Source organism: Dreissena polymorpha, chromosome 1 (assembly GCF_020536995.1).
Source record: "Dreissena polymorpha isolate Duluth1 chromosome 1, UMN_Dpol_1.0, whole genome shotgun sequence".
Taxonomy (NCBI): Eukaryota; Metazoa; Mollusca; class Bivalvia; order Myida; family Dreissenidae; genus Dreissena; species Dreissena polymorpha.
In genome coordinates, this window is record NC_068355.1 from 60,909,768 (window position 1) to 60,921,081 (window position 11,314).

An 11,314-nucleotide genomic window follows, 5' to 3' on the forward strand; every position below is an offset into this window, starting at 1 on the left:
CATTCAAATACTTCCTTTTATGTTGTAGATTTGGTGATTTGAGAACGCTTTCGTTTAAATAACGTTAAAGGGGCCGTCCAACAGATAAAGCGTCGTATCGACGCGATTCGATATTTTGGGAAACTTCGAGGATTGCTTATATAGCTAAACAATACATCCGCTCTGTATATAAGCATGGATGGTCGAGTGGTCCAGGCGGGAGGTTTTTTACTCCAAGACTTCAGGAATCCAGGGGTCAGTAGTTCGAACCCTGTTGAGGGTTTCTTTTTTTCTTTTTTTTATAAATTGTATTCTTTTTTTACTGGAGATTTATAGTTCAAATGTTTAAATTTATCAATATAAAGCATTTAAAGCATTTAATGGCAAGCTTCAATACATGTCAAAATCTGTTGGACGGCCCCTTTAAACAATTGAGCCTATTGTATTGTATTGATAGTCTAATCGATAGAAACGTGCATTTTTTTCTCAGAAATTCTACATTACACATCCTTGTTGCCAATTCATTTTGATAAAACTGTGGAAAATTTCAAGAGTTTGTTTACAAATGAATCCATTTTATTATGTCTATTTCTTTAATTTTTCCATTCATTTAAACATGTGCTTCAGAAATTTCTTTTCCGTAAGTGATAGTTTTCATTAAATTGTGTACATTAAGCCCTTTCGGAATTTTGAAACACGTAGTCTCTGATTTTTGTGTAATAACTGACGCTATACCTTAGTTAGGTGTTAATTATTGTGTTTTTTAACTTGCTCTTGTTATAGAATGAAATTACATATTGAACAATATTATCTACGTCATGTTGTGGCAAAACCCATAGTTTTGACAAACCCTTTATAAATACCATCAATTTGTTAATTGTGTCAAAAAATCAATCATGTTTTGCTCGGGCCCTCACAGACAAATGTTATTGTCGATTTCACTCATAGAACATATGACGATTACGTAACCTTAGAGTGATTTCGTGAAGACGCAGAGGTACTTAAAACAATCAAACGCACATACAGATAACAAAACGTGTGTTAGCATTCGTAAACATGCTTTAACATGTCCATCGTGGCGCTTATTTTTAATACTTATCATGTTTGAAGTGTGCACATGTATGATATACTTGACAATTACTTCAAATAGTCTACGTTTTATGTGTTATATATATTTTACGAGAAACCTTAAACATTAGAAACGAACATGAAGTGGGATTTGCGACCGTTCATTATTTTAAATGTCAAGAGTACAGTTGAAAACTTGTTTTGGCGAAACGAGATAATGCAATTCATTGGGAAATTGTTTCTTAATTCTCTTTATAAAGACTATTATAAAACTTAAAATTTTATTTCATGCATGTTTTGTCTGTTTATGTGAATTAATCATCAACAAGAAATAAGGGCCAATAGAAGTCGATGTAAATGATAAAGTTACTAGTCACATATGCTATTTAATCTAACAATCAGTAAAAATAAATTAACTGTCTAATTCCTTAATCCGAATGTATGACTTTAGGTCTTCCTAAATCGTATTGAACCAAGGTGAAAACAAGCCCTGTCTCGAGTATATAGAGTAAACCTGGCATACATAGGAGCCGGTTATCTTAGCACAAATGCAAATACAACGCCAGATTACTTTTTACGATGTTTTCAGAGTTCATATTTTCGCAATCTTATTTTTGAGAAAAAAACGTAACAAATGCATTGCGTGGTAAATTTTATCTTCGAGCGACCCATTTTAAAGGGCACACAAACGCTATATTTAAATTTTGTTAATAATTTAATCCGACTGCAATAAACGGGTAATCTTGGCAAGAATATTCCCATATCCGTGCTTTTGATGCTTACGAATGAGCTTACAAATTTGGTCACTAACGCCTTTTGTATAATAATCACAAAATACAATGGTGTATGGTAACCAATTTTATTGTAGAAAAAGGATAAGAATTTTGATTATGCATTTACATATGATATTTGTAAACTTGTATGTATTCAGAAGCACTTTTTATAAGTTTACAAAGCGTCATAACTTTACCCTAAAGTTTAGAATAAATATTTCCTTTATTCTTAAAATATGTGTAAGGTTTGTGTTTTCCGGCCAAGTACTTGATTTGTCTTTGACCAAACTTGATATTACATTGGATATATAAACCTTGCAGGGGTAAAAAGATTGGAACTGAAGTCAGGGTCAGTTTGGTCAATGCCGTTGTCATTGAAACATAAATATTAAGGTAGGATGTTTCTATGAAGGTAGCTTATATGCAGATTTATCAGTTACGTAAAATAGTAAGCCCAGTTTCCACCATATCATGTTAAGGAGACCGCTATACTTAAACAGCTTTATTTGTACAATTCCATCTTTTAATAACAGCAACATTGTCATTTTATAATAATTCAAACAAAAAAGGTAAGGCAGTGACACGACATTGCTGGGTCAATTTATTATAGTCAGGAAGATACAGATTAGTTTATGATAATAAAATGAATCTATCAATACCAAAAATTCAATAAAACTGAAAGTTTGGGAAAAAACGGAGATGTACGTTTCCCGAATTTGTGAAACCAAAACAAAACATAATGGAAACTGGAATTATTTTCAAGCAAATATAAATAATATTTGCCAAATACATTTGGTTGGCAGTATATCATGCATTTGCAACGTAATACACAATACGGCCATTTGCTTGGCACAGCATGCTTGTTTTGTAAGTTCGAATATCAGTCGGGAAAATATTCGTGTGCATAAAGCAGTTTTGAAATTGATTCTCCTGGAAATGATTAAGGTACAGTTTTAATTGGCATAAAATATTAAGTTCGGCTCAACTTGTCCTGAAAATGTTTACCTTGAGGTAACTGAACGTCTCGATATAACTTAGCTACACTTAAAATGGATGAACATCTACATAAACTCGTGCGTATGTGTATGTTTGTAAACACCTATGCGGTTCACGGACCAAAAGAAGAGGGGGTGGGGGATTTCTTTGCCTATTTGTGTTTGTTTTTTTTAAACATATCAAGTCTTTCCGTTGTAATAAGGAATAAGGCATTTTGTCGCGAAAAGATACATAAAGGTTTCTTTTGAAGTTTATGCGCCCTAATGCATTAATTATTTTAATAAGTATGGCTTGATTCAGCTATTAAAAGAATACATTAAAATAAAATCATTAAGCTTATAAAATAATCAAATTTTAAAAGTTAAAAGGTTGCTAAACTTAACTACCCTGTATATTTACCTTGATTTTGGTATATCTGGGACAAACACCAACTAGTACCTAAGACAACTGAAGACAGCTCACTGTCGGTTGGGCTAGGGAAACAAAGTATTATATTACGCCTGAAAACAGACAACATAGAACGGAAACGTTTACGATATAGAGGTATATCATAATCAAGGGAATTAACAATCACAATTGAAGACTTCTTTCTGGCCATCAGAAAGATGTTCACATACGCTTTTCAGACTGTCTGACACGTTTTTATGCATCTTGATTGATTTGTTCAATAAAAACAGAATTCATGTGTACACGGATAACTTAAACACTATGAAATTAAGCCCCTACGACTGCTCTTACAGAAGCTCCGGGACAGTATCTTTGGCAGCCCCTACTGTACTACAAACCACAAACCTTACTAAACCAAATACGACATCCCTCATGGCACCATGTATGGCAGCCTCTACGAAACATGCACAAATGAAAGGTGGTCAGTGTTTTGGTTAAGTAAGATTGCTAACAGATTAATAAATACATCATGGAATGAATACCTCTTTAGAAAGGTAGTTATATTTCATATAATACATTTCAACATAGACATAGACATAGACATAGACATGTTTATTTAGTAATATAGACCACCGGCCCAAAATACAGCATTTACAAAATATATCAGGCAGAGTGATACATAATCATATAATCATACATTTCAGAACATTTAAGCAAAAAAGAAAAAAGTTTCTGAAGTGATACACATGATTAAAATGTTAGATAGAGCATTACAAAAATATATTCAAGTATGTATGTTTAAAATTTCTTTTCTTCTCACAAGCGACTTATGCAAAAACTTAGCAATCCTTATTATATTATGTTCATCTTTTAAGCATAAGATAGCATAAAACATTTGATGAGATCGGTTTCTTAACCAGTCAAGATTGAAGAATGTTTGCCTAAATGTTTCGTATTCATTACACTCAAAAAAGAAATGTTATTCATCTTCAACTACGCTTATATTATTTTTTACACATAATGGACAAAATCTTAAATGTCTATCTATTGATAAATGTCGACCTTTCTCAATCATGAGATCATGCGCTGAGCAACGGAAACTTGACAAAGTTTTCCTTAAAACAAAAGACATATTTATATTCAGATATGGTTCACAGTACAAATCAGTTTAAAAAATCTATAATGCAATGCTTTAGGAGAATTGTCAATTTTTGATTTCCATACTTGAAGATAACAATCTTGTTATCGTGTTTTGAACAGATGTATAAAATTGTCTTCATGCCCAACACCTTGAGCAAACCAAACATAACCAGATCCATAACTAAATAGTAATTCTCTGATATGACTAGCCCATGTCCTTCTACCTGCATCATCTAAATCTTTTAACATTTCATAACACTGGTTCGGGTATCTATGATTCTCCATACGGGTGATTTTCAACCAGAACTTGATGCAATTTGACATATATGTTATACATAAAGGAAGTCTACCACATTCTCCTAAAGCTAAGATATCAGGTGTGTTTTGCGGTAAATTACAATATTGTTTACAAAATTGTATTTTTACTTTTTCAATTTTATCTACATATGAATAGCCCCATATCTCGGACCCGTAACAAAGTATAGGTTTAATCATGGCATCAAAAACTTTAAAAATATCTACAGAACTTAAATGACCAAATTTACGTTGATATCTTAATATACAAGCAATTGAATTTATACTCTACAATGCTAACATTTTTTGAGTTTTTGACCAAAGAAGTTTTGGCGTTAAATAAACACCAAGATATTTCTAAGATGATACAATATCAATGTTTTCTCCACAATATGTCCATTTTTCAATTTGTTTAACAACACCGCCATTTCTAAATACGATGATTTTTGTTTTATCGAGATTGATTTTCATATCAACAGATTTACAGAATTTTTCAATTAAATTAATTTGCCTTTGCAGACGTATGATGGTATCAGAGAAACTGGAAACATCGTCAGCAAACATTAAAGCAATTAACTCATTTATATATTCAGAGACATATATACCATGATCACATTTTGAGTGCAGATATGTAACTAAGTCATTTATGAAAATAGAAAAAATTATGGGACTGGCCATACAGCCCTGCCTGGTTCCAATATTACATGGGAAAAATTCCGTCAATCTGTTATTAACCTTAACACATGATTTTAACTTGCTATACATCGATTGAATAATAACCAAAAATTTACCATTAACATTTTTTCTTGCAAAAGCATTCCACAGTTTTTGATGTTGTATGCTGTCGAATGCTTTTGCAAAATCTACAAAAATACAATAAAAACGACCTTTTTTCTTAGATAAATATTTTTGACAGAGCGCCATTAATGTAAAAATGTTATCTGATGTTGTATATTGTTTTCTAAACCCTGCTTGTGACTCATCTATAACACCAAAAGTATCACACCATATGGTCAATCTATTACTTAATATATGACAAAAGATTTTACATATAGAATCTATAAGTGAGATACCACGGTAATTATTAGGATCGTTAATAGATCCTTTTTTGTGTAGTGGAGTAATTATTCTCTCGCTCCAATTTTCAGGAAAAAGACCAGAATCAAAAATTTCATTAAAAAGTGGATTTAAAAAGGGCAATATATCATTAATCGTAGATTTATACATTTCAACACAAATTCCGTCAGGGCCCCCTGAACGATTTGATTTCAAGTGATGTATACTATCAATGATTTCTTGGTTACAAATGGGTGCGTTTAAACTACTACAATCGTATTGGATATTTTCAAGACTGATGTCATCTTGCTCTTGAGAATCGTTTTCTTTATTTATGAATAAATTTTTAAAATAATCTTGCCATTGAGTTTGATCTATACTATTTGATTGATGTTTACGGTTTCCTTTTAGAGTTTTCCAAAACATTTTAGAATTTTTCCGGGAACTAACTAGATCATTACGCTTTTTCTCAGCTAATATGTCTTTTTTGTTTGAACATATAGATTTGAAAATACTTTTTTAGCCTTATATGTCATAAGATCGTGTCTATCATTTAAAATTCTAAAATATCGTAAAGCTCGTGACTTTTCAATTTTAGCAATATTACATTCATGATCCCACCATTCAGGCTGTGAAGAAGTAAAATATTTAGAATTAGACTTCATATTTACCCCAGAAGTTTGAAATACATTAATAAAATCAGAGATACACGAACTAAAAGTACGATCATTACGATTTCTTAGATTATCTTTAAAACATCGGAAATTTACGCAAAATTTATTATAAAAATCGTCTTTTTTAATTCATCTTTCCAAATAAACTTCTGCCATAAACGCACATTTTAATCATAAATATTGCTTGTTGAATAATTTGTTTGTGTTGATTCAAAACATAATTGACAAATAAGTGGAACGTATACCAATAAGCTATTTTTGAGCCATAATATTTTGGCATTTTTTAAATTGATACCGTAATTGCGATTGTACTTTATTAGGAATTTATTATAGAGTTAAGAAAACTGAACTGCTCAAGCGCACTCACAGGAAGCCAGCTGGTCGAATTAACATCCTCGCCGCTTTCCGAGCTTTCTGAGCGAAACAACCCCGCATTCAGGCATTCCGAGCGCGGTTGTCCAGCGCGATCGATTCAGCCTTTCGTTTGCGGTCCCCACATTCAATTATAGGTAAAACAACAGATGAAGGAGGTTGGTTTTCAAGATCAAAGCATTCATCAACACACCAATTTAAGTCTTAGGCCATGCACTTTAGGAGCCGGAAAATTTATCGCGGGCGTCCTGGACAACCTTGGACGCACAGATGCAGACGTCAATACCAGCCATAGAATTGAACGAGAGGCACGAAGAACAACTGGAGATCCAGCAGATTGTCACCACCACCAGGATCAGCACCAGGATCAGCACCAGGATCACCCCAGGATCAGCACCAGGATCACCACCAGGATCACCACCAGGATCAGGCTCCCCAAGTCTATCGTGAAGCTAATACTACATTATGAAGAAGCGACATCAACATCAACCGCTACTATCATGAAGGTAATCCATGTTCTTATGTTCACCAACGAATTGTTCTCAACAAATTCAATTAACGTAAAACTCTTAAATGAAGCATTGATTCGATTATTACGACGCTCTTTCGAATATCACAATTCCATGTGCAAGTATGTTATATGGCCTTTTTTGCACACAGCATGTAAAGCAATTAAGTTGCCGACGGATGGACTCAATTCGTTTATTTATAAATGTTTATTGTATTTTATATATAGAAAACACTACACTTGTATAATAATTTAAACGAACAAGTTTGGCAAAAAAGCAGTTTTGTTTAAAAACAGTACTACATGCGTATGTCCAGCATGAAACAACTATGTGATCGCGATAAAATATGATCTAATAAGTGTGCATTTAAAGTTTCTTTAGTGACAAAACTTCCTAACTTAATATGTGCTGTATTACGTAATTGATAGAACAAACCACCGACCATCTCGCATGTTTGTGACCTGCAAGTCTTATGAAAAAAACGTGCTTTCGTATATTCGTTTGATGAGTTTTCAAATTTTGTTACAACCATGTAGAGCGCGATAAATTCGTATGGGTTAAATGTAATTTAAAAAATAGATCTCATTTGTATTTGAGTAGAACCCATGCTTTATTTCTATCAAACACGTATATAAAATTGTAATATTGTATACGTTCCATTCTTCTGCATTGTGACTCTCAGGTCTTAAATGCTATTAGACCGGTTTCGTTTTAATGATTATTTTATCACACTAGACGGAAAACTTAAGATTCGGACACCGACCTTATATGTTCACATACTGTGTCATTTTCGTTGGATCTTAATAAATACATACTTTTATATTTACGTGTCTGATTGTAAAGAATATATTTATCTGAACATTAAATTTTGCAACTCAATTAGCAAATCCCTTTTGTTGGAATTCATACTTGGCAATCTTGCATCGCATAAAACTAAGTTCGCGCTATCGAAGAGGTCTTTGTATTAAGCGCGTTAATGAGCTATTTGACAGTCAATATGATCGAATGGTTTGGATAAACTTGAGTTGACTTTATTACTTTTTTACATTTCATTTTAATTATACAATGTATACAATTTAATATCGATGAAACATAATTCGATTTTATTTAATACGGCATCAAGTTCTTACCTTATTTCTATTTTATAAGTGAATATAATACTTCGATAATATTTGGTCAATTTTATTTTTGTCACTTGGTATTCAATATTTATTTTCGTCTATGATACTGATAAACGACGTTCGTTGATAAAGTGTATCTTATACAGTCGTATTTTATAATCTTATTGAGTAATTTTATATCGGAATGAATTGACGTTTTTTTTTTAAATCCATTTAATAATTATACTGTTCACATATTTATTACTTTTTCTCCAGCCTGATATTGTCGTTCGAAGAGACACGTTATATGACCGAAAGACACTGATTTTAAAACAAACTTTTTGGAATGACAAAAAAGTTTATTATTACACATATTCAGTTTATAGGAGGCGAGATTCTGCGAATGTTCTCTTTTATGGTTGTTGCCTTTGTTACGATTGTGTTATCAAGTTCTTTTTTCTATCTTCTTTACGAGTGTTGTGTACTCTGTGATTTTGTTTTCTTTTGCATTGTTATTTTCTTTGCAATTGTCGTCTTAATTGCGATTGTTGTCATCTTTAATATTCTTGTCTTCTTTTCGACTGTTGTCTTTTTTCGATTGCTATCTTCTTTGCGATTGTGTCATCCTCTATGCGAGTTTTGTCTTTTTTGCGACTGTAGTTTTGCTTGCGAGTGTTGTCTTCTTTGCAATTGCTTTCCACTTTGAGATTGTTGTATTCCTTGCTAAGTATGTCATCTTTGCGATTGTTTTCTCTATGAGTGTTTTTTTCTTTGCAATCTTTGTCTTCTTTGCAAATTTCATCTTCTTTGTTTTTTTTCATTGTTTTGACATGATAAATCGCCTTTTGGGCTACCTACACAAGGGCGATATACCGTGTTAAATATATCGTGCGTAGCCGCGACTGTCGCAAAAAATATCGTGCGTCGCGGCGACTGTCGCGCAAAATATCGTGCGTCACCGCGACTGTCGCGCATAATAACGTGTATCGCTTCGTATGTCGCCCTTGATGAAAGAAGGAAGAGATTATAGATGGCACTATCCGGATTCCGTTGATCGACCTGGGTCATTGACCATTTTTTTTTTTGGGGGGGGGGGGGCAATCGACCAAGGGTTCTTGGTCGTGCCATGTAAAGTTTTGTCGGTGACCAACTTTTTGGTCACTCAAGTATAAAAAGGCCCAGACATTTTATTAAGTGATTTAGTGTATCCATTACATCAAAGGCATATACATCGATTCCAAAATATTACGAAAAAAAAGAGAAATACTCAATAATTATATTATATTTGTTATAGACGTATTTAATTGTTATAAATATATTTAGTTTATAAATATATTTATTCTGAATGATATTGAAGTAATTTTTTTTAAAGGAAACATTGCTCTGATTGTTCAATGGTTGGACAGAGTAGATTTTAACTGTAAATAGGATTAGTAGCGTTCTTTTGTAGTAGTTGATTAGTTTTCAGTATGTAGAGACTGGGTAGAAAGTTGAACTGTTTTTACTAACATTTTAATACGTTAAATGTTTTGACAATCATGAGTTTATTCACTCAACCACATCCTTGTGCATGAATGACTATTTCGAATGTCATTCTTTGCATATCATTCATGCTGTCAACCTGTATGTTTATGATATTAAATCATAAATATAATATATTTAGGTAAATATGCAATTTATACATCTTTTATATTCATGTCTGTCGGTTGTATTATTGTAATTATTTTGTTTTAATAGTTGTATTTGTGTATTAATTCTGTTGGTATCTTACCGTCGGAACACATCATTTTATATATAATTGAAATGTATACTTATTATAAGAGAGTGATTCTTTGCATATCATTCATGCTGTCAACCTGTATGTTTATGATATTAAATCATAAATATAATATATTTAGAAACCCAAACGTGTTGTTCGAAGAAAGAACCCTAAACGCCCATACGGCAACACTGGCGCCCAACAACGAGTCTTCGGCAACAACAGCGTTTGGAACAGAAAAACGGAAGTAGCGGACACGTTACTACGGCGAAAACAGACAGGAGCCTCAGACCGGTAGCGAGGAGGGGGAGAGTCCAGGAATTTAACACAGCGATTCCTAGGAAACCGGTTTTTGATTTTTCCCGGGGAGTAGGAGTCCACATTTTTGCGCGGCATCGAGCTCGAGCACCGATGTGAGTACAACTACGTATTTCTTGTGCACAAAACTTTGACGTCAAAACCGTTAAAACGTACGTACAGGATTTCACGTTCTGCTACGCAAGGAAGGATTCACATTCAATCAGGACGGAGAGTGATGGACACTTAAATCGTTGTGGACATTGTGTGTCGTGTCATTATTGTGTTTTGCTTGTATTTTGTAAGTGTTCCGACGGAGTTCGGTGAGTGTAAATATTTTTATAATTATTGTGCAATGTACATATATCTATTTATTGTAGTTTCATTGTCGTAAATGAATAATTTGAAATACCTATCAGTTGACTTACAAAAACAACAACAACAATATAGCTAATTTAAGTTTGTGTTCATGCATTTTGCGAATTGGTCGAGATAAATGAAACGACCTTTTGTCAGCTCATTGGTAAATTAGTGTCATATGAAGTTATTTTAAGGAAATTATAGTCCCTTCACGAGCACAAAGTTTATTGCATGGCGAAGTTAAATCTACTCACCACTTACATGACGTTAAGTAGTAGATAGGTTTGAGTAACTGGATTTATTTAGAAGCAGTAGATTTTGCCCAAGGGTTATAATAAGTATCGAGAGGTTTCAATGCGTAAATTTGTTAATTTGTCATACTTTACGTATGGTTGAATTGAAAACGCTTTGTGCGTATTTTTAAAGAGAAAACTCTCTTTATAAATACCGAAAAATAATCACTGTTTTTTTTTCTAAAAATTGATAATGTTAAAATGTACATATACGATTTAAACTGCATTATGTAGTTTAATGCGTGTATGTGCGACTG